This window comes from Dromiciops gliroides, chromosome 3 (assembly GCF_019393635.1).
Source record: "Dromiciops gliroides isolate mDroGli1 chromosome 3, mDroGli1.pri, whole genome shotgun sequence".
Lineage (NCBI taxonomy): Eukaryota > Metazoa > Chordata > Mammalia > Microbiotheria > Microbiotheriidae > Dromiciops > Dromiciops gliroides.
Window position 1 is genome coordinate 189171517 of NC_057863.1, and position 25305 is coordinate 189196821.

At 39.5% G+C, this 25305-nt stretch overlaps 1 long non-coding RNA gene across 1 annotated transcript; it reads right to left on the bottom strand.

The window, feature by feature from the left end:
• Positions 1-14604: 14604 nt before the first annotated feature.
• On the bottom strand, positions 14605-24915 carry LOC122749878. Its single transcript, XR_006355715.1, has 4 exons — positions 24859-24915; positions 16010-16120; positions 15388-15567; positions 14605-14655 (listed from the first exon to the last, which is right to left on the bottom strand). It is a non-coding gene; the product is annotated as an uncharacterized LOC122749878 (long non-coding RNA).
• Between the last annotated feature and the right edge of the window lie 390 nt (positions 24916-25305).

Consider the following 25305-nt stretch of genomic DNA (forward strand, 5'->3'; position numbering starts at 1 on the left):
AGCACCTTGAAGGGAGGAAATTCCCCTTGCAGTCAATCCCTGCCATCTTGGCTTAGTCCAGGTTCTCAAGGTTTATAATCTGAAACATCCTTGTATTTTCCCCACGTTGACTTCTGAAGTGAGGAGCCAGTGTCTGCAACAGCACTGAAACCAGGTCTTCTCCATCAGCAAGAAGTTAGCCAGCCACATCCCCTTCTCGGTGGAGTTTCCCAGCTTCCCACCATCACTGAGCTGCTGAGCAGAGCCCAAGGAACCTGACTGAGCTCAGGGCACACTAGCTCCAGGTTGTACAGTAGATGGATGTGGGTGCCCTTCGGGGATACACCTGCCCATGCAAATGGGCAACAACAACACAGAGACGCATGGTGGCTAGCTACCTACTTCGCCACCCATAACCGGCACTGCACCAGGAATTGGAATGTGCATGCAGTTGAGTCCTTTATTTTATTTTATTTTATTTTATTTTTTGAAGCAATCAGGGTTAAGTGACTTGCCTAAGATCACATAGCTAATAAGTGTCTGAGGCCGGATTTGAACTCAGGTGCTCCTGACTCGCGGACCAGTACTATTATTTACTTATTTACAGAGACTTCTGGGTAAGTACCTTCATCCACATTTAAGCACTTCTTAAATTATTCCTAGAAAATATCATTGTAATATAAGAAGTGACAAGCAGGATGATTTCAGAAAGACCTGGAAAGACTTGTATGAACTGACGTATAGTGAAGTGAGCAGAACCAAGACAGTGTTGTATACAGTGAGAGTCTGATGAACTATGAATGCCTTAACTAATCTCAGCAGTACAATAATCCAAGACAATCTCAAAGGACTATTGATGAAACATACTATCCACCTACAAAGTAAGAACTGATGCTGTAATGATTGGAATGACACCACCTGCTGAGGTGAACGTCTCTGAGGGCAAGACCATGCGTCTTTTCTTTGGCGTTAGGAAGTGACATTTGCTTGTGGGAAGAAGACGGGGGAGCAAGGCGCTTTGACTCCCTCTCTTTCCTGTGGACGCTGGCAGAGAGCAGAGCTAGAAATTCGATCTCCCTTTAATAGATAGATGAATGTAGGCCTTTCTCTCTCTCTCTTTACCAAACTCTTATTCTCCTTAATAAATGCTTAAAAGCCTAACTCTTGCTAAAGCTTATAATTTATTGGCGACCACTCATTAGATATTTTAGACAGACTAGCTAGAATTTTAGTTTTAACAATACTGATTGAACACAGATAGACACCTGCTATTTTTCACTTTCTTTCATTTTTTTCTTTTATTTGAGTTTTCTTGTACAAAATGACTAATGGTAATGTTTTACATGATTACACATGTATAACCTATCCGCCAGAGGAACCTTAGCTGATGTCTTTCAAAGCCAGCCCAGAGACAATAGAAATCGGATTAACACAGTAAGGTAGAGACAATAGAAACCACACCTATCTGAAACCCTTCGCCCTCAGAGGGTCTGTCTTTCACTAGACCCTGACATCCAGCATGGTACATCTCATTTTAATATGGACCACTCTCAGGTCACATCAACCAATGGAACTGAATGATTCTAGCCAATTAGCTCTGAGCAGTGTATAAGAGCCACCTCTATCTGACCCTGGGCAAGTCACTTAACCCTCATTGCCCTGCAAAAAAAAAAAAAAAAAAGAGCCACCTCTATCAAAGGAGGAAGGTGTCTGGACTGGGCTTGCCCTCTCTTTCACGTGGGACCCCTGTGAACGAGCCAGGCTTTCTCTTCTCTCTTTCCTGGGACTCCATGCTGGGTATGTAATTACTTAGGCCTATAACTAATGGGGAGGTTAGTCAGACACATGGTTAATATTTTAGTAATTTGTGATCTTAATTAACAATAAATACTTGCTGCCAAAAGTGGTGCAAAGGCCTTTAATTTGTAAGTAACAATATATATCTTAGAAACCCCAGCTTAGTTCCCCAGTAAGCAGGCATAGCCCACCCCCGACCCCCAATATTTTAAATGACACAGAGGGAAGGAGAAATAGAATTTGGAACTCAAAACTTTTAATAATTTTTTTTAAATATTCCTAGAAGCTGTAAGAACACCCAATTGGTCCTTTGGGATTTTATATTTTACCATTTATTGGCCCACTCCATACCATGTTTGTGGAAGATTCTTATTTGAGGAATACTGGCAGCCTTCTTCTCCTTGGGACAGTTCTAATTGTTAGGAATCACATCAAGCCTAAATTGGCTTCTTTGCAACTTCCTGGTTCTACCGCCTGAGAAATATTGTATTATTGGTTAGGCTCCAACCAATCACAATAAAGAATGTCTTAGATGGGATTTCCTCCATTGGCCAAATTGAATATTATTTGAATGTAACAATATCAACAGCAAAATATGTAAATGATAAGCACTGAATGTCATAAAAATCTGTCTAATATCCCCATCCTCCAACAAATCCTCAAAGAGAATCTACCCAATGCTCTGAAGGCCTTTCTCTACATTATGTAGCATGTAGGGGAGAGGTATACCAACACAGTACTTGACTGTCCATTCCTCATTCATTATACACAACCAGCCCACCTTCCTTTCCTATCATAGAGGTCCTTTATGACATCTTTTATGCTGCTTCTCAAGCTTCTTGAGGCTAGAAGTCATGTCTTAATTGTTTTTATATCTTCCCTCCTACTCCCCATTCTCTAGTATAGTGTTTCATAAAACTGCATAAAAATTCATATTAAGTGCTTAGTAAATGGTTCATAGAATTTTAGAGTTAAAAGGTACCTTTAGAAGTTCATTTCAGGGGCAGGTAGGTGGCGCAGTGGATAAAGCACTGGCCCTGAATTCAGGAGGACCTGAGTTCAAGTTCAGCCTCAGACACTTGACACTTACTAGCTGTGTGACCCTGGGCAAGTCACTTAACCCCCACTGCCCCGCAAAAAAAAAAAAAAAAGTTAATTTCATCTAACAACCCATTCCAATTAAAGAGATAAGGACATTGAAACCTAGAGTGATTTAAAAAAAAAAACAATTATGAAGATCACAGATCTAAAGATGAAAGAAATCTTAAAAGCCATATTGATCTTAGCAAGCCCTTTATTTTAAATATGAAAACAATTAAGGTCCAAGGAAGTCAAGTGACTTGTACAGTCATACAGAAAGCACCAGATGTGAAATTTTAACCCAAGTCCTAGGGTTGCAGAGCCAGTTCATTCTACTGTATCTTCAGTTAACAATCCTTTGTTAAGTGCCTACTGTTTGCTAGGCACTATGTTAACCTGCCTTCCCACAGACTAGTAGGAACCTCAAGGTTGTTGTTAAGTCATTTTTCAGCCATGTCCAACTTTCTGTGACCTCATTTCAGGTTTTTGTGGCAAAGATACTGGAGTGGTTTGCCATTTTCTTCTCTAGCTCATTTTACAGATGAAGAAACTGAGACAGAGTTACGTGACTTGCTCAGGGTCACACAAATAGTAAGTGTCTGTGGCCAGATTTGAACCTATAAAGATGAGTCTTCCTGACTCCAGGCCCAGCACTCAGGCTCAGCAGTGGTTACACTGTACCACCTAGCCACGTAACAGGGAGCAAGTGACAAAGCCAAAATTTAAGACGAGCTATTTAGAGTTTGAACATAGTATGTGTCATCCCACCATTCCATACTTTTGCACAAATCAAAAAATTTAATACAAAATTGAAAATATGGCATAAAATAAGTCTTCTAAGCATGATCCCCTGAATTAAACTTGTCAATGGTTCATTTAATCTGATTATGGTAGTAGAAGATGATTTTTTTCTTCTAGAGAATTGAGGGCAAATTGCCAGAAAAACTTTCCCTTAAGGAAAGCCCCTTAAAAATGACTCATTGCTTTCTCAGCTTTGACAAGGGCAACACTTTAATGATTTAATGATAATTGAAATTCCCCTCTCCTGTGAGACTTTTAAGGCAAGGAAAAAAATGATTGAGAGTACATGAATGAATAATAAAATCCTTTACAGTCATATGATGCTTTTGGCCTTTGGGAATCCAAAAGGCAGTAAGTACTTTCACATTATCTAGGTTTATTTTTACCATAACCCCACTTTGTGGATAGGAGAGAAAAAGGTGGATTGCACTGAAGAACTGCATTCAATAAGCACTGATACGAAAGGCCATCTTTTTCCAAACAAACATTTTTCTTGAGATGGTGTCTACTGCTGAATCATGGAACACCACAATCTCTGGAGAATCCAAACCACGACAACCTAAATGTCACTAAAGTAAAACATAGTAATAATAATAGCTACAATTTAAATAGCACCTGATATGTGCCAGGCACTGTGCTAAGTGCTTTACAATTATTACCTCATTTGGCCTTCACAACAACCCTGGGAGGTAGGTGCTATTATTATTATTATCTCCATTATCTCCATTTTACAGGTGAGGAAACTGAGACAGAAGTTAAGTGACTTGCCCAGGGTCACACAATTATTAAGTGTCTTTGGTTGGATTTGAACTCAGGTCTTCTTGACTCCAACCCCAGCACTCCATCCACTGTTGCCATGGTAGTAAGTATAAATAAGTTTCAGCACATTAGCAATGAGGAAGGTCACTTGTCCAATGAATAGATACTGAGGGAAAATAAATGTGGCATATTCTATAAAGTGAGAACATTCCCAGGGGCAGCTAGGTGGCGTAGTGGATAGAGCACTGGCCCTGGATTCAAGAGGACCTGAGTTCAAATCCCACCTCAGACACTTGACACTTACTAGGTGTGTGACCCTGGGCAAGTCATTTAACCCCAATTGCCTCACCAAAAAACAAACAAACAAAAAAGTGGGAACATTCCCTTATGTTGTTATAATGCTTTTTAATTTATTTCAAAGTATTTTCCCTGGGGCAGCTAGGTGGCACAGTGGATAAAGCACTGGCCCTGGATTCAGGAGTTCCTGAGTTCAAATCCGGCCTCGGACACTTGACACTTACTAGCTGTGTGACCCTGGGCAAGTCACTTAACCTCCATTGCCCCGCCAAAAAAACAACAAAACAAAACAGAAAACAAAAAACAACAAAAAGACCCAAACTCAAAGTATTTTCCCATCTCTTTAGCCTCATTTGACCACCGAATTTTATTAGAGTTGGAAGAAACCTCAGCACCAGCTAATGGAAAATATAGAAAAGGAATCCCCAATTTAACAAATCCAACATATTTAGCTTCTCTCTGCTTGAAGACCTCCAAGGACAGGGAAACTCACCACCCCTTCTCTGGGTAGCCTTTTCTGCCTTGGGACTGCTCTAATTGTCAGGAAATTTGTCCTCTCAACCGCTTAAATTGGCTTCTTTGTAACTTCCACCTATTGTTCCTGGTTCTTCCTTCTGAGACCAAATGGAACAATATGAAACAAGGCTGTCCCTTCAAATACTTAAAGGACAGTTAGGTAGCCACCTCTCCCCACTCCAGTCTTTTCTTCTCCAAATGAGACATGTCTATCTCCTTCAATTAATCTTTATATGTCACGGGCTCAAGGCCCAATATTTTCCATATTGCCCTCTTCTCTATATCCCCAAGTTTTTCAATATTCTTCTTAAGCTGTTGTGGAAAATCGCATACTCCAAATGAGGTCTGCCAAGGGCAAAATAAATTGTGACCATCGGTGCTCTATAACATTCACTTTGTGGACTGCCATACAACCTCCTGGCTCATATTGCACTTTTTTCAGAAGAAATGCTGTCTAACCATGCCACCTTGTCTTGTACTTGGGAAGTTGATATTTTTGAACTATGAATTTCATAGTATTAAATTCAGCAGGGCAGCTAGATGGTGCCATGGATAGAGATCTGGGCTTGGAGCCAGGAAGATTCCTATTCTTGAGTTAAATTCTGGCCTCAGAAAGTTACTAGCTGTGTGACCCTGGACACTTAACCCCTATTTGCCTCAGTTCTTCATCTGTAAAATGGGGATACATTGGAGAAGGAAATGGCAAACGACTCTAGTATCTTTGCCAAGAAAAACCCAAGGACAAAAGTCCATGAGGTCACATGGAATTGGACTTGATGGAACAATGTGGATAATTAAATTCACCCCAATGCTGTCAGGATCTTTTTGGATCCTAACTCTATTGCCCAGTCTGTTAGCTGTCCCTCTAAGCTTTGTGCCATCCACAAACTTGATGAATATGTTATTCACATCATTGATAAAAATGTTAAATAATGCAGGGCAAAGTACATATCTCTAGGGTACTCCATTAGCCTTGCCCCATTGACACTAAGATTTTAATAACTGCTCTTTGAGTCTGTCACACAACTAGTACTGTATCTAACTGCATTATTGTCTAATCCAAAGCTTCTCAAACTGTGGGTCATGTAACTGAATGTGGGGATCACAAAAAATCTGGCAACAGTAAAAGGTTATATATACCTATTTTATATACCTATATTCCCAGGGCTGTGTAAAAATTTCTTAGATGGAAAAGGGTTTTGATTGGAAAAAGTCTAAGAAGCCCTGATCTAATCCACATTACCAAGAAAGAGTTCAGAGGGAAAGGGAGAGAGAGGGACAGAAAGACAGAGAGAGAGAGAGAGAGAGAGAGAGAGAGAGAGAGAGAGAGAGAGAGAGAGAGAGAGAGAGAGAGAGAGAGAGATGAGACAAGATGAGACCCAGGACAGAACTCTTAAGCACAGCTAAGAGTCAAACCCAAGTCTTTAAAAAAAAATGTTTTTACTGATGTCTTTTGTTTTTATATCATCTTCACTTCCAAATGTCTCCCTCCCCACTCCATCATCCAACAAACCTTGAACAAACACAACAGTGTTTCAAGTGAAAAAAGCACAACACTTCTTAAAACAAAGGTTGAAAAAGAAAGTGTGGGGAGGGGGAGAGGACATTTCAACACCACCACTAAGCACCAACCGTGCAAACCCAGGTCTTCTAAGTTCAGTACTAGGTCACAGATCACATAGAATAAGTAGAAGCCCTCAGATGACAATCTGCCTTTTATTATTTCATCTGAGGAAATTACAAATACTACAGTGTCTAATTGCTATACTTCAAAACATCCATGATTCCACCACAGGAAATCAATAATCCCTCCACCTATACACAGCATAATTATCCAACACTTAGGTTTTCATTACTCTGGCTTCCTTTGAAGCTAAGCTCTAGGTCCATTTTCTATAGGAGGCCTTTCCCTATCCTACCAGCTGCTAAAGCCTTCTAAGGCTACTTTTCCCTTTCTCTGTACATGTCTTGTCTTGTTGTTGTTGTTCAGTCATTTCAGTTGTGTTGGACTCTCCATCACCCCATTTAAGGTTTTCTTGGCATAAAATATTGGAATGGTTTGCTATTTCCTTCTGCAGTTCATTTTACATAGATGAGGAAACCACAGCAAACAGGGTTAAGTGACTTGCCCAGATCCACACAGCTAGGAGGTGTCTGAGGCCATATTTGAACTCAGGAAATGCGTCTTCCTGACTCCAGGCCCAGCACTCTATCCATTAAGCTACCTAGCTTCCCTTTACGTCTCATCTTACCTAATTGTTTATATGTTGTCTCTGCTATAAAATTTAGGCCTCTTAAGAGTACAGGCTGTTTCCCTTTGGTCATTGTATACCCAGCACTTAGTATAGTGTCTGGTACATAGTAAGCACTTAAATGATTCTTGGTGACTGGCCTGAGAACCCAAGGTTCTCTCCCTGGCCACCTGATAATGAGCCTTTTGGACTGGGGCAGCTAGGTGGCAAAGTGGTAGAGCACTTGTCCTGGAGTCAGGCAGACCTGAGTTAAACTCTAGCCTCATACAACTTACTAGCTGTGTGACCCTGGGGAAGTCACTTACCCCTAGTGCCTAGACACACACACACACACACACACACACACACGCACAAAACGAATTAGATCACTCTTCAAACAACTGACACATTGTGTTATCCGTCCACTTCAGCTACACAGAGATGATCAGACCTTTGATCTTGCCATCACCAACAAGTGTTCCACTTCTGTTCATGAACTATAAAATTCCTTTATCCGATCATAATATTTTATCATTGCATCTTTCCCTCGGCCTTATAATCCCTGTACTTATCCTCTCCGTGACCTCCAATCCCTCCACCTTTCATTTCTTTGCTGGAACATCACTCTCACAATGGCTATTCTCTTCTCCCTTGACCCTTTGGTGCAATAGTTCAAGTCTTACACTAACCTTTACACTCTAGTCCCTTGCCCACTTATCCTAGATCTGATCTGCTGCCTATGCTCCTATTCACAAACTGCTGAATGGTGCTGGAGAAAATCAGGAAACCATGTTGACTGGGCCCAAAACAAATTTATGTTACATAATCTACACTAGGCCCTCAATGACCTTGATGTCTTATCTACATACACTTACAGTGCTTTTTGAGTTAAAAGTGCTGTCCTTATCTTAGAAAAGAGAAAAAGACCTATTTCTCCAAAAATATTTATAGCAGCTCTTTTTCTGGCAGCTAAGAACTGGAAATCAAAGGAATGCCCATCAATTGGGAAAAGGCTAAACAAGCTGTTTAATATTATTGTGCTATAAGAAATGACAAGTAGAATGATTTCAGAAAGGCCTGGAAATACTTATATGAACTGATGTATAGTGAAATGAGCAGAACCAGGAGAACATTGTGCACAGGGATAGCAATATTGTTTGATGAAGAACTGTGAATGACTTAACTATTCTCAGCAGAACAATGATCCAAGACAATCCCAAAGGACTCATGATTAAGCATAGTATCCACCTCCAAAGAAAGAACTGATATTGATGAAACACAGAATTAAGGGGTACTAATTTTCACTTTTCTTTATTTCAGTTTTTTTCTTTTGTTTTCTTGTACAAAATGATTAATATGGTAATATTTTACATGATTACACATGTATGATCTATGTCTGATTGCTTACTGCCTCAGGGAGGTGAGGGATAGAATTTGGAACTCAAAACTTTAAATAAAAATATTTATTATCCCCCAAAAATGTTGTCATTTAATTGTTTCAGTCCTGACTGATCCTTTGTGACCCCATTTGGTGTTTCCTTGACAAAGATACTGGAGTTGTTTGCCATTTCCTTCTCCACCTCATTTTACAGATGAGGAAACTGAGACAAACAGGGTTAAGTGACTTGCCCAGGGTCACACAGCTAGTAAGTGTCTGAGGCCAGATTTCAATTTATGTCTTCCTGACTTCAGGCCCAGAAATCTATCCACAAGCCAATGGCTGTCTCCTAAGCTTAAAGTATCTTCCATAAATTTGGAAATGTAAGTATTATCATATAGCAATTTCACTGGCATATGGAACTCCTAGGAGAGGAAAATTCCTCTATCAATGCAGGTCACAATTTCTTTGTAACTTATGGTCTTACAGGATTGCCTAAAACATGGAGAAATGGTGATTTTTTTCCCCTGGGTCACAGAGCCAATATGCATCAGAAGCAGGACCTAAACCCAAATCTTAGCTTCAAGACTATCTCTTGATACACAATGCCATGCAGCCTCTGCCATGCATGTTTATTGGCGGAGGCAATAAAAACTTTAATGGCTCTGAATTAAAATCATGGCTTCCCAATTTGAAGCCCTTAATGGGATTTTTTCTGTCTCTGAATAGTGTCCAAAAGAAATAATTATGACATAGAACACAATGCCCAGCAGGGCTACATATACACAGTCATTTGATTCATGAGACCAAAACAATAGTATCACTTTATTACTGGTGAGTTTGTTAAACATTTCCAGGAAACTGTAGACAAATGATGCCTGGAAAAGCTTCTTAGAATTTCTTAGGGCTCCTCAGAGATCCTTAGATATTTTCTGAGCAAAGATGACAATAAGGTCGTCTGCATCTTTGTAGTTGTTGCTATTAAGTCACTGCTAGTGGCATCTAATGTTACAATGGATAGAGCCCTGGGCCTGGAGTCAGAAAGTCCTGAATTCAAATCCAACCTCAGATACTTACTAGCTATGTGACTCTGGTGAAGCCACTTCCCCTCAGTTTCCTCACCTGTAAAAGTAGCACCAGCATAGTGCCAGAGTTGTGAGGGCACAATGAGACAGCCTGGAACAGAACAAGTGCTGGAAAAAACCTTGTCTCCTTCCTTATTCTGTGCTTGCACTGCTGGTGAAGGAAGAGTCCCACACAGTCCTGGACATGTTTCCATAATTTTCAGACTCACACTGAGTCTCACCCAGAAATATGGGGACCACAACTCCCATGTAAAGGAGGTACAGCACCAGTCACCTTCATTTCCATGATCCTGGCACTAGAATAGACTTTTTAGTACTGTAAGAAAATAATAGGGTTTGGGGAACACCCAAAGCTGCCCCCCACCATTGATTGGATTAAGATTAATTGGATTGACTCACTTCACTGATTAACTCACTTAAAGTTAATTCAATTAAAACCACACCTGCAAGGCCCTCAAGAGGGTATGTTCTCAGAGGGTATGAACTCTGACCTCAATAGGGGACCATCCTCAAGTCCAGTGAACCAATGGATTTTCATGATGCTAGCCAATTACCTTGAAGCTGTGTGTAAGGACCACCTCTCCTCCAGACCCAGAAAAGGTTTCCACACACAGTTACTCTCAGTGAGACTCTCTCAGAGGCACTCTTGGTGGCAGAGGACTTGGAGGAAGAAGCAGGCCAGGCTGAGCTCTCTTTTTCCTATAGGCTAGAAGGCCAGGCTGAGCTCTATTCTCTCCCCTACGCTAGATAGGCCATTTCTTAACTTTCTGAGCCAAGTGTTCTCTCTTTACTAATATTTAATATACTTTAATAAATTCTTAATGCCCCCAAACTGGTACTAAAGCTTCTAATTTATAACTAACAACTATATTAGGTACCCCTAGCTAATTTTCCCTATACTTGGGACAGTAATAAGACCACACATACAGTTTTACTCACCACAGTACCAAGTATACACAATGACTGAACAGAGTGACTTATGGTGGGTATGTTCAGGATATTATTGGACCTATAGGAATATGTCAGGACTGGGTTTGTTTTTTTCATTTGTTTTAAATTTTATTTATTTTCTTCTGTATCAGAACCTTACTCTCATCAGATCTGGTTTAAAGAGGGAACAATATATATATCTAGAAGTATATAAAAGTCTTCTAAATTTATAAAGAAATAAGGGCACTAGGGGACAGGATAAGGGACTTTTAAAAGGGTGTGTAGATTAATATTTGGCAAGGTGGGTAGAATAAGGTATAAGAGGGTAACAGAAGAGGATAAGGTAATATGGATAGGGTAAGAAGAGAGTCTGAGAAGAATAGTAGTGAGTAAAAATATCATGGAGGGAAATTCACAAATAGTAATTATAACTTTGGATGTAAATGGGATGAACTAACCCATAAAACAAAAATGGATAGCATAATGGATTAAAAATAAGAATCCAAAAATATGTTGTTTACAAGAAACATTTAAGAATGAGAAATACATACAGAATTAAAATAGAGCATTGGAGTAGAATTTATTATGCTTCAGCTGATGCAAAAAAAGACAGGACTGTTTCCTATCAATGAAATAAATGAATTCCTCACTCATTTGTTCTTTCATTCAAAAACATTTATTAAGTGCCTACTGTTTGGACTCAATGTTTATTGCCTGTGTGACCTTGGACAAGTCACTAAAATTCCCTGGACCTTAGTTTCCTCAACTATAAAATAAGAACATTGAACTAGATGGTTTCTGAGGACCATCCAGCCCCTTATTTATGGTCCTATTAGACTTGGAACAGAAAAACCTAGAAAGAGCTGTATTTAATAATGCACAACAAAAAGGAAGGTGATCTGGAAGAGTGGAGTACACACTCACTACTATCTCTCCTCATGACCGCCTAGGCAACCAGATATAATGGAAAGATTACTACCTCCAGGGTCAGAAGACATGCATGAATTCAAATACTGTCTTGGTTGCTTAATACTCCTGTGTCCTTGCACAAGTTCATCCAACTTTCTGTGCCTCAGTTTCCTTACCTGTAAAGTTAGGGGGTTGAACTACATACCCTCTATGGTGCCTTTAACAACTCAATTATATCATGTTGTGGGTCTTCTAAAACCTTCTTCTGATGCTTTAATCACAGCCTTCATGCTTAATGGCTACACCAACAGAATACAAACTTGTGCTCACTTGCTCTCTCTCTCTCTCTCTCTCTCTCTGTCTTTCCCTTCCCACCCATCTCAGTTTAAATATATACATATACACATATATAATGTTATATTATATCATCTTATATTATATTATATGTATATTGGGCAGCTAGGTAGTACAATGGATGGAGTGCCACATCTGGAGTCAGGAAGACTCATCAAATCTGTCCTTGGACACTAGCTGTGTGACACTAGTCAAATTACTTAACCCTATTTGCCTTAGTTTCCTCAACTATAAAACGAGCTGGAGAAGGAAATGGCAAACCACTCCAGTATCTCTGCCAAGAAAACCCCAAATGGGATCATGGAGAGTCAGACACAACTAAAACAACTGAGCAACAACAACAACTATATACATACATACATACATGCATGCATGCATGCATATATATGTGTGTATGTGTATATTATCATATTTGTTATATATTATATATTTTAAATAATATTCTGGTAAAATTCATTTTTATTTGAAAAATAAAATGATCATCTGATCCTCCAAGACCCATCATTATTGCAATAGATTAGAGATATTTTACTTCTTTTGTATCATGGACCCATTCGTTATTCTGATAAAGATCAGGGAATCCTTATAATAAGGATTTTTTAATGTATAACATAACATAAATAGGACTACAAAGGAAACCCATTATATTAAATAATAGTTAACAATGTTTTTGGAAAAGATTTCCAAGACAAAGAATGTTGGCACTAGAAAAGACACCCTCCCCACACCACCCCCAAGAATTTTAGAGCAGCCACCTCCTTTTTACAGACTGGGGCACTCAGGTTTGGAAAAGTGAAGGAAAACAGGTGACCCAGGTCACACAACTAATCAGCAATATATGGAACAACACAGATCCAGAGACATGGATAAGGATGTAAGGGACAAAAACAGCCTTTATTTATATTATATACCAATGATTGACTAGTCCTCTAAAGTCATCCTCTGATGCTTCATTAAAGGCAAGAGTAGATTATATGTGAAAATATATTATATATATTTATATATAATATGCATATCTACATATATAATATATACATAGATTATATATACAAATGTATTTGTATAAGCACATATAAAAATAAATTTATATGTGTCATGTGGTACATGTGTGTATATTTCTATATATGTTTCCATGTGCAGACGTTTGTATTTTGCACATATATGTACTGTGTGTATATATATATATGCATAAGTATACGTGCTATACAGCTATATGTATATAGGTGTGTCTAATGTCTCTGAATCAACAGCTGGATTTGGAGAAACATCACCAGAAGTTTTACTAAAATGCTATGTTTTCTCAGTCATAGAAAAATAATAATACTGTTTAGTAAACATGTAAATAAAGTGGTTGTAGTCTATATTGACAGAGGAAGTAAATATACTGCTAAAATCATGTATTCTTAAAATCTTAGTAATAACTATCTCTACAAAATCATTATTGTTTCTACTTCAAGTCAGAAGTAATTTTAAACATGTCTTATGTATACATTGGGTTGTCATTGTGTTTACTTTTATATATATGTATATATATACATATATATATGTACATACATACATACATACATATATATATATATATTGGGGGGGGCAATGAGGGTTAAGTGACTTGCCCAGGGTCACACAACTAGTGTCAAGTATCTGAGGCCAGATTTGAACTCAGGTCCTCCTGAATCCAGGGCCGGTGCTTTATCCACTGCACCACCTAGCTGCCCCCTTCTTTTACATTTTTTACATTGTATCACTTCCCAATAACTACCCCTTTCCACCAAAGAACCATATACAGTTAAGCAGAAAATAAAACAACCTGTTGAAGATATACAGCAATATATACCACATTTGATTCCTATAGTCCACCACCTCTCCACTGAAAGGAAGGAGATATGTTTTATTATTAGTATTCCAAAATCAAGATTTCATTGTCTTGATGTGTTTATGTGTTTTTTAATGGGGTATGTGGGTAGGTGGGTGGGTAGATGGTATGTGTGTGTGTGCAGATTATTGTGGTCATGTATGTATTCTGTTCTCATTGTTCTACTTACTTCATTCCGCATCAGTTCAAACAAGTCTTCCCAAGTTTCTCTAGATAACTTATATTTATTATTTCTCATGGTACAATATTTTGTAATTTTTAAAAAGTAACATCTGCCCTGTTTCTGTTATAAGGAAATCTGTCTGCATCACACACATATTATTTTCATTTCTTAGCTCTCGTAAATCATGTCAACATTTGTGGGTTTCATGACTCTAGAACTCTGGCTTCTAGCTCAGTGACTCAAGTTAATTTGATTGTATATGCTCTCCCCAAGATTATCAATAACTCCTTATGTGATAAATCCAAGGGCCTTTCTCAAATCTCATCCTTCATTACATTTTTATAGAATACATCTCACCACCTCTTCCAGCATACTCTCTTCTCCTAGGGTTTTCATGACACTGTTTTTGTTCAGTCATTTTCAGTCATGTCCCCACTCTTTGTGATCCTATTTGGGGTTTTCTTGACAAAGATACTGGAGCGGTTTGCCATTTCCTTCTCTAGCTTGTTTTGCAAATGAGAAAACAGAAGAAAACAGGGTTAAGTGACTTGTCCAGGGTCACACAGCTAGTAAATGTCTGAGGCCATGTTTGAACTCAGGAAGATGAGGCTTCCTGATTCCCAGCCCAGTGCTCTATGCACCTAGCTGCCCCTAGCTGCATTGCCATCTTTAAGTAAGTCCATGTTGTTGTTCAGTTGTATCTGAATCTTTATGACTCCATTTGGGGTTTTCTTGACAAAGATACTGGAGTTGTTTGCCATTTCCTTCTCCAGCTCATTTTACAGATGAGGGCCTGTGGCAAACAGAGTTAAGTATCTTGCCCAGGATCACACAGCTAATAGGTATCTGAGGCCAGATTTGAACTCAGGGAGATGAGTCCAGGCCCAGTACTCTATTCCCTATGCCACCTACCCTACATGTTTGACTAATCATTCTCATTATACTTTGCTACATCAGTATAGGTTTATAGGTTTATAGCTTAGTGTTGGACTCTTCTCACTACCCTTTCTCTTAGCGATCTTATCACCTTGCAAGATTTCAATTAACATCTCTACTGATGATGCCCAAATCTTCACACCCAGCCCTCGTTTCTCTCCTTACGCTCTTTACTAACTGCACCTACCCACTAGACATCTCCACCTGGATGTCTCAAAGTCAGTTTGCTCCAAAGATGACTCATTGTCATCTCTCCCTGGCACCTACCAAAAATAAATCCTTCTTCCAAAAAAACTTACCCCTCTTCCTGTCCTCTGTTTCTGTTGAGGAAACCACCTCGGTCTCTTTCTTTGACTCTTAATTCATGACTTTTCATGTCCATTCAGGTGATGTTTTGGCAATTCTACTTCTATGATATTTCTTACATCCATCCTCTTCTTTCCATCAAATGACTACCATCCTTGTACAGGTCATCATCTCTCATGTAAAAAATGATAACATCTTTATAATTAGTCTCTGTTTCTAGTTTCTCCAATCCATCTGCCACGTAGCTACTGAACTAATATTCCTAAAGCATAACACCAACCATGTTACTATGACTACAACAATGACAAAGACAATGACTACTGCTGCTGCCGATGCTGTTATTACTGCCATTATTATTCTGACTGCTGCGGCTGCTACTAGCTAGAAATTATATAGTACTCTGAAGTTTGTAAAGCACTTTATACATATAGAGATATAAATATACATATTTATCTATTTATTTTATATTTATGTAATCTTAGTTAATTTAATATCATATTTATATATTTATACATATAAAGGTACATATAAGATCATTTGATTAAAATGGTTCTGTAAGTTAGATGCTATTATTATCCCCATTTTACTGAGAATGAGGGATGTTAAACGGCTTACCTTTAGGATCACAGAGTAAATGTCTGAGGCAAGGTTTTCCAGAGTCCAGGTCCAAACCCTAATTGTTTTGTTGCATAGCTGCCTCAAGAAGCTTCTGTGACTCCCCATAACCTTTAGGATAAAATAGACAATTCAGGCATTTTTAAAATCCTGACTGATTTCACATTATTCCTCCCATTTAATCTACATTGAATAATTGAACATTTGAGCTAAATTGAACTAGTTGCCTTTTCCCTGTATCTTCCTCCTCACCTTCATCTCTTGGAATCCCTAGCTCCCTTTTTGGCTCAGCTTATGTGACATCTTCTACATTAGGCCTTGCCTGATCCCCCCCTTACTGTTAGATTTTTCCCCTGCCCCCCCAAATTATTTTGTGTTTACTTATCTATATACATATTGTTCCTCCTCCATTCCCCACCCACTCTTTTTGAACAGGTTCCCTGTATGCCTGGTGCCTAGCACAGTACCTGGCACATAGAATCAGATTTAGGGGATTAAAAGGCACCCCAACAGCCTTCTAGTCCAACCATCTCCAAAAAGGAATACTGATTTTAACATTCCCAATATGTCATGGATCCTCCAGCTTCCACTTGAAGATCTCCCCTAAGAGAGAACCCATAGTCTCCTGAGGCAGTGTCATCATCCACTTTGGGACAACTCTGATTATTACGAAGTTTTCCCCAACATGAATTCTAATTTAGGCTCTTTGTATTTTCCACCCACTGTTCTTGGTCCTGCCCTATGGTGCCAAGTAGAACAAGTCTAATCCCTGTTCCACAAGATCTCCTTTCAAATAGTCATACCTCTGCACTCCATCAGCTCCAAAACATGCCAAATTCGATATTGGAGACATTTTGATGAGAAAAAAAAATGCTTTAGCACTCCATTCCTTCTCGGCACTCATCACACTTGCTAAAACCTGTATAAGTCAAAATGCCATCCAGCATCTGGTGGCATCCACCCTGCTGGCCCTGCCCCCTACCCTGGCCCCTTTCACTGCCCACTACCACTAGCAGGTGGCTGGCCTGAGCCCCTCCCAGCACTGTTGAAGCTACTGTTGCTCAGAGAGCAAGGGATGGGATGAGGAATGGAGGGGATCTAAGCTCAGCCCCCTCTTCACCCCCTCCCCCTGCCCCTATAGCCCAGCTCCCTCATTGCCTTCCCCAACCCCCTTCCCCATCATGCTACCAGATCTTAAAGCTGCTCTCCCCTCACCTTGGTTTCCCCACCCTGCCCCTTCGTCACCAGCCTCTTTCCAAAGCCCCAGCAATGGTTCAGTTGTGGATGAGACTCGTAAAGTGAAGTTAAATTGTGTTTTATTTTATCTAATTATTGTTTTTTATTTATGTCTATCTGGTTTTAAGATTTTGTATTAAAAAACAACCCCAACAATTTATAAAATGTAAAGTAAAATGTGAAATTTCTGGGATTCAGAAATGGATTATTTCCATTTACATTACTTTCCTTATGGAAAAAATTCATTTAGCACTCCTCATTTTCACCACTCATTCCTTCTGGATCCAATTAACTATGAGTATTATGGCACCACTGGACTTGAAAACAATTATCCAGTTTGCTCTGTCATCATCAGGTGCTACATCCTGATACAATATGTGTACATGATGTTGAGCTTGTTGCATTTCATTGAAATTGAAAAATTAGACATGGTCACCATGGACTGGTATTCTTTCTAAAAAGTCAGCTCTAAAACTAAGTATTCCTCATCCCACAAGGACTTGTCTTCACCACAATGGTGACAGCTTCACCATTATAGGTAGTGGATAGAGCACCAGGCCTGCAGTCTGAATTTAGACACTGACATTAGGCAAGTCCCTTAATCCCTATTTGCCTTGGTTCCTCATTTATAAAATGGGGGCACACTAGAGAAGGAAATGACAAGTCATTCCAGTATCTTTGCCAAGAAAACCCCATGAACAAGTCAATGGGGTTACAAAGAGTCAGATACAACTGAATGACTAAACAAGGTAGCACAGTGGATATAGTGCTGAGCTTGGATCCAGGAAGTTGTGAATTCAAATCCAGACAGATATTTACTAGCTGTGCCAACCCTGGACAAATCACCCAACCTCTTTCTGCCTCAGTTTACTCAACTACAAAATGGAAATAACAATAGCACCTACCTTCCAGGGTTGAGAATTAAATGAGGTAATATTTATAAAGCTCTTCACATAGTGCCTAACACATAGTGAGTGCTTAAGAAATGTTTGTTCTCCAGTGGATAAAGCACTGGCCCTGGATTCAGGAGGACCTGAGTTCAAATCTGGCCTCAGACACTTGATACTTACTAGCTGTGTGACCCTGGCCAAGTCATATAACCCCAATTGCCTCACAAAAAACACAAACAAAAAATGTTTGTTCTCTTCTTCCTAGTAGAGATCCTCATACTTCTTGTTTCAAATCTTAGTTTTTCCATTCTAGAATTCCTGTTCATCTAGTTAAACCAGATGTTTCTGCTTTTCTTAACTTCCCACCTGATTTGCACCACAGCCCTTTCCTCTGGCTGGTATTCCTGTCTCCTCCCCTTAATTCCTGTTTAGGTAAACATGCAGCAAAAATTAGTCTTCAACAGTAACTCCATTCTTACCCTATCCAAAAAAGCCTTTGGTTCCAAAGGTTTGTAATACCTGGGTGGGAGTGGGGATAAGCTCCCACTCTCTATAAAATGCTCCAATAGTGTGTGTCTCAAATAGCCTCTGACAACCGAAGCCCAACTCCTGGCCTTCTCATGGCAGAATTGTTTCCACTAACAGGAAAAGGGGCGAGGCAAGTCACTGGCGCCTTAAAACCAGTTGCTTCGGGCAGGTGGGGCTTGTTAGCCTTGGCAGGCAAGCCGCCTAGGGGAAGGAAACCCTGATTTTAAATCTCTGCTGCCTTGAGGCTATACCCATATATGGGAAAGGCTTCGGGAGTTATCTCTGAGGAAAAATCATGAGTTGGAGTCCCTTAGGCAGTTGGATGTTGGACATCACATCCCTCTGGCAACTCCTGCAGCGGCACTGGTGCCAAACTGTATTGGCTCTGCCTCTCCTTTGGATCCACCAATGTCACGGACAGGGAAAACCTGCTGCATGGGCAACAGCTTGTTTTCCATATTGATCTGCCCAGGCCAGCGCCCTGGAGAGGACACTCCAGCTACTCCTCATGGGGTAGATACAACACAGGATGCAGCAGTTACCGGTTATAAGTCACTCAGGAGCTGCGGCTCCTGTATTGGACTGCACAGCCACACTGTGGCCTGTGACTCTTCAAGGCGCTGATCCATGGTGGTCCTCAACTGGTGGAGGCCTACTACTACCCTATCCATGGCCATTAACTGTTCACCTGCCATAACTGATAGGACTTTGCCATTGTCCTAGTATCTGTGATAAGAGCATGAGGAATTAAACAGCTAACTTTGGTATTAGATAAGTAAATAGAAGTATATTTGTGATTTGGCAGTGAAGTGGTACAGTGAATAGAGCACCAGACCTGGAGTCAGAAGGATTCTTCTTTGTGAGTTCAAATCTAGACTCAGACACTTCCTAGCTGTGTGACTCTAGGCAAGTCACTTAACCTTGTTTGTCTCAGGTTTTCTCATCTGTGAAATGAGCTAGAGAAGGGCATGGCAAACCACTCCAGTATCTTTGCCAAGAAGGTTCATGAAGAATTGGACATGACTGAAATTACTAAATAACAAAACGGTTCCTACCTTGAATTTGGTTTTCATACACAAAATCTAAGATAATGTGGAGTACAGTGCACTAAACTACAAACCAGGGCCCCAGAATGTTGATATCTCCTTCAGGGAAGGTGAGTACCTCAGTGAACAAGTATTCAGACACAAGTGGCAGACAGCTAAATTTGTGGGCACTGACAGCTTTCTGTTGTCCTAAATAAACAGACCCATAGCAAACCTGTTACTTCTCTCCCAGAGAAACATGAATATGGGCATACCCTCTGGATGTATAATCAACCTTCCCTCTCCTAACTCCCCACTCCCATCCCAGGAGATGCAGAAGACTCATAGAAGGATGTGGAAACATAGGCTTTCCAATATCCTCTTAACCACTTGCTCATGGTAAGGGTGCCTGCCTTTATTTCTCTATTTCTGTCATACTCACATTTCTCAAGATGAGCATACTTTCCTAATCCTCTGACCTTGTTTCCTCTTATTGACAAGATTATTAAATAGGTAGCACAGGGAAATGGTGTAGGTAGTTAACCTAAATTATAGCAAAACCTTGCATAAAGAACCTAATGCTGCTTTGTAGAAAGGATGATGAGATGTGTGCTACAATTAGACAAAAACTGGTAGAGTGATTGATCTCAAAAGAGTTCAGGGATGGAACTTGGTAAGAGGTCTCTCTTGAAGTGCTCCAGGGATCTGTGTTTGGTCCTCTGCTGTTTGAATAATTTTATTAGTAATTTTGGTGTCACACATAACAGGCAACTAGGTGGAACCATAGCTAGGTGGCAAAGGAGATAGAGCGCTGAACCTAAAGTCAGGAAGACTCATCTTCCTGAGTTCAAATCTGGTCTCAGACACATACACACTTAGCTGTATGGACCTGGACAAGTCATTTAATCCTGTTTGCCTCAGTTTCCTCATCTGTAAAATGAGGATAAATATTAACCTTTCAGGATCATTGTGAGGATAAAATGAGATGTTTGGAAAGTATTTTGCAACCCATAAAGGCTAGTTATTATTATTATCTAACAAAACTTATAGGACAACACTGAATGACAGAGTCAGGATCCAAAAAGATCTCAGCAATTTAGAACATCTGACTGAATCTAAAATGAAATTCCATAGTGATACATGCAAAATCTTACACTGCCTCCCTACCTCTACTGTCCTTATTGAGTAAGTGCCTTAGGTGGCCCACTGCAACTATATCTTCCTATATCTAAATTTCCTATATCTTCCGAACAACCACCAGGCTCATATCTTCTGCTAACCATTCCCTTACTTACCACTTATGGAACCATAATGAAATGAATACAACTATTGCTTTTGAAAAAAGTATTTCAATTTCCTATAGCTCTACTCACCATCCCTGTAACTTTCTAAACCAAAATATTCCTTCCAGGCAGAGATCCAAGTTTAACAACTGCGGGGGCACGGGGGGGGGGGGGGTAGAGGAGGGTAGGAAGGAGGGAAGAGGAATGTACTGCCAACACACTTTTAGGTTTAATCTGTATCATTCTCTATTATTCACATTTTCCCACTACTTTCTTAAATCTGGACAATCAATAAAATAATAAATTAAGCCCTGATTTGTAGCATTTGTGTATTGCCAAGCTGTAAATATTCACACTGAAATTTTAACAATCAGCTCCCGGGGGCAGCTAGGTGGCACAGTGGTGGATTCAGGAGGACCTGAGTTCAAATGCGACTTCAGACCCTTGACACTTACTAGCTATATGACCCTGGGCAAGTCACTTAACCCCAATTGTCTCACCAAACAAAAAACAACAACAAAAAAAAAACAATCAGCTCTCAAGAATCTTTTTGTGCAGGCTCCAGCACACCACTGCCCCTGGCCACCACTCCCCAAATATGTTGTCTTCCCCTAGAATATAAGCTCCTCGAGAGCAAAGACTGTTCATTTTTGTAGTTATACTTTATTATATGATATATAAAAATATTTTATATTTTTATATTATATATACATACGTATATCTATTATGGACGTATCTGCCGAGGGCCAAACACAATGCTTGACACATAGTAAGCACTAGATAAATGCTTTTTTCCATTTATTCATTGGCATGAATTGCCTTAATAGATGGGAGATTCCCCCTCATTATTTTAACAGAGATTTTAATGATCACTTATTAGGAATATTAAAGTGTGGCTTCTTTTGAAGTCCCTTCCAACTCAAAATCCTGTTACCCTGTGTGTCTGACCATCTGTGTGACCATGTTCCCCACCCAAACCAAGGTCAGTGAGAATAAAATCCCCAAGATAACATAGACATTGTAAAATATCGCAGAATCCTGTTCCACTGAAAAATAGTCTCTAAATTGCCCACTGGGAATCTGTAAATTGATGTTTGCAGGAAATGGATGAAAATAAAATCTTCCTTACTGAAAAAAAATTTTTATGACTATGAGTTAAAGAAAAGAGTTGTTTTTTTTTTTTTTACTGTAAGATTCAGATGATTAACTGAGAACAAATGAGAAAGATATCAGTATGTCATCTCCTTTATCTAACCCTGGTGGGGAGATATGAATAAGTAAGTTTTCCAGATAACTAAAAATTTCCCCTTGATGTACCAAAGTATTTCTTTTTCAGCCATTTTGATATAAATCTCCCCGATGGAAATGTTTCATTGAGAGACTTACACTCTAATTCTGCTCTGCCAATACATTACATTACTGTATAACTTTGGGGAGGTCACAACATCAGTTTTCTCATTTGTAAAATTAGGAGATTGGGTCAGATCGCTAAAGTCTCTGAGATTATATATGAAATCAGATAACCGTGTTTAGTTAGATTTGTGCCTAAAAAGGTAAATATTATTCTTACCCTCAATGGATGGCCTGAGGATCTCTCTTGTAAGGAAATTCATGAGCTTTACTGCATGAATGTTGAAACATCTCTTTTGTTTCTTTCTGGATTCTTAGATGTGTTCTAAACAGGTAAGGGAAATTAATAAAAATATACCATATGAGAATTTTTTTTCTATAGTGGCAAAGAACTAGAAACTAAGAGAGGTACCCAGTCAAGGAACAGCTGGACAAATTATATATGTATATATAAATGTATGAAATACTATTGTGCTATAAGAAATGATGAAGGGGATACTTTCAGAGAAACCTAGGAAGACTTCTATGAAATCACATAGCGAGAACTGAGAAGAACCAGGAGAATAATTTCTAACAACAATATTGTGAAGATTAAACAACTTTGAAAGATTGAAGAACTCTGATCAATTCAATGATCAATCATGATTCCAGAGTACTATTGATGAAACATGCTCCTGATAGAGAGGTGAAAGACAGGATGCAGAAAGAGAAAAACACTTTTGGATACAGCCAATGCAAGACCCTGTATTGCACGATTTTCATATTTGTTTATTCAGCGTAGATGAGGATGGTAGGGAAGGTAAAGATTAGGTATCACCCAAAAAAGAGAAAAGAATGTCACTGAAGCTTTAAAAAAATTTCACAGAAGATAAAAGTAGGCCACAAAGAATAACAAACAGGACAACTTTGGAAGATATACTTGAATTTATTAGGTATTTTAAAAGACAATCAAGCAGAGGCCCACAGTTGTTCTATTCTTTTTCTTTTACTATATATGCTCTTTTCAGTTTGTATTTGTTAAGTTCAGAATTAAAAATAAAAAATGAAATTGTCAACAACAAAATGCAAATATAAAATTGTAGATTTATCCTCAGGTTTATAACCATCATTATATCCAGAAGTCTAAGTTGTCAATGATTCATTCCCAGCCACCTATCTCGGACCCTGCTTGACTTCTCCTCTAAACTTCTGCTCCTTATTTCCAACAGTATATCTACCCCTGGATATACAAGTAACAATTCAACTACAACATGGCCAAAATTCCCCAACAAAGCCTATCCTATTCCTAACTTTCTTGTGATACACCATTCTCCTAGTCCTAGGGACCTTCCATCTGACTTTCAGTTGAAGCCTCCTGTATGTGTCATTAGAAATTAGACTTTGAGGTCTGTGAGCCCTCTCTTTTACCTTTCTTTATCTCCTCAGCACTTAGCACAGTGCCTGACATGTTTTTGTCGGTCAGTTGTTTCAATCGTGTCGGACTCTTTGTGACTCCATTTGGGAATTTTTGACAAAGATATCAGAGTAGTTTGTCATTTCCTTCCCCAGATCATTTTAAAAATGAGGAACTGAGGCAAACAGGAATAAGTGACTTATTCAGGGTCACACAGCTAGTAAGTAAGTGTCTGAGGTTGGTATCGAACCCAGACCTCCTGACTCTGGGCCCAGCACTCTATCTACCGTGCCATTTATCTGCCCTGCCTGACACATAGTAGATGTTTAATAAATTTTTACTGACTGACTCATTGATCTATAGGAAAGAAGAAATACTTAGGGGACATCCATATTTTAGGGTTGCGATATTTTAATAAAATCCTTGAGGCCAGGGACTGTCTCATTTTTATAATTGATACCTAGAGCCCAGCACAACACCTAGCATATGGTTGACATTTAATCAATACTTGTTAGCTGATTGATTATTTGATTGATCCAGCAAAGGGTCTGTCATCCTTGCCATAACCAAAACCAACTCTAACCAATGGCTAAACAAGCCCAAAAGGCTGGAAAAAGAAACTTCCCTCAGATCACCAGCCTGACTTTCAGCACAGCCCCTGCAGCTCGTGATCCAGAAAGCAACTCCTGTGGAGCTTCAATCTGGCAATTACCTCACCTGCTTATCTTGTAGCCTCTGCTTCCTTGGGAGTCAGAACTACAGAAGACCTGGAAAAGAAAGTTCTTACCTTTGGCATCATGAAAGGGTAATCATCTCAGTTTTACCTATGGAAGTGACACTGAAGAAGAGGCATTCCTCTCTGCCTCATTGCTGAATTGTAAAGGGCCACCCAGACCTTCCATCTGACTTGTAGCTAAAACCTCCTATTGTCTTCCCCATTAGGATGCGTGGGGACCAATTTTTAATTGGGAAGTGCTAGCTAAGCGGCTCGCTGCAATACTGGGGCAAGGAAGGAGACCGGCAGCCTCCCTCAAAACAGAAGATTTATTTTAACAAGAACGAACTTAAAAAAAAAAAAAAACACAAACAGGATCAGCAGGATCAAGGGAAAGGATATAAAATGGGGAAAGGGAAATTATAATACCTGAAAAAATACCACCGCCAAGGAATCAGCTGAAAATACGCAGCAGAACACCTGTCGATCTCCAGCTTCCACCTAGAATGCCCAATTCTCCTCCCCCAAACCTAGAAACACCCCCACACAGCCCCAGCCAATGGGATGGCCGCTCTGACAGTCACATGACTGCCCTCACTAGGCTTCCAATCATTATAATTTTGCCAGGTCCATGTAGGTGTCGGCGAGTGGTGATGACGTGAGGTGCCAGAGCCCTGGCAACGGCTACAACCAGTGGGTGGAGCACCATATGGTTTTCGGAGCCCCAGGTCAGTGTGCGCCGAGGCATAAAAACTTCAAATAACAATTCTTTACAGATGTGAGCTTCAGTCTTGATTTTCTGTTTGTGTCCCCAGCACTTAGCATATTTTGCACATAGTAAACACATAATAAATAAATGCTCTTTCATTGATTCAT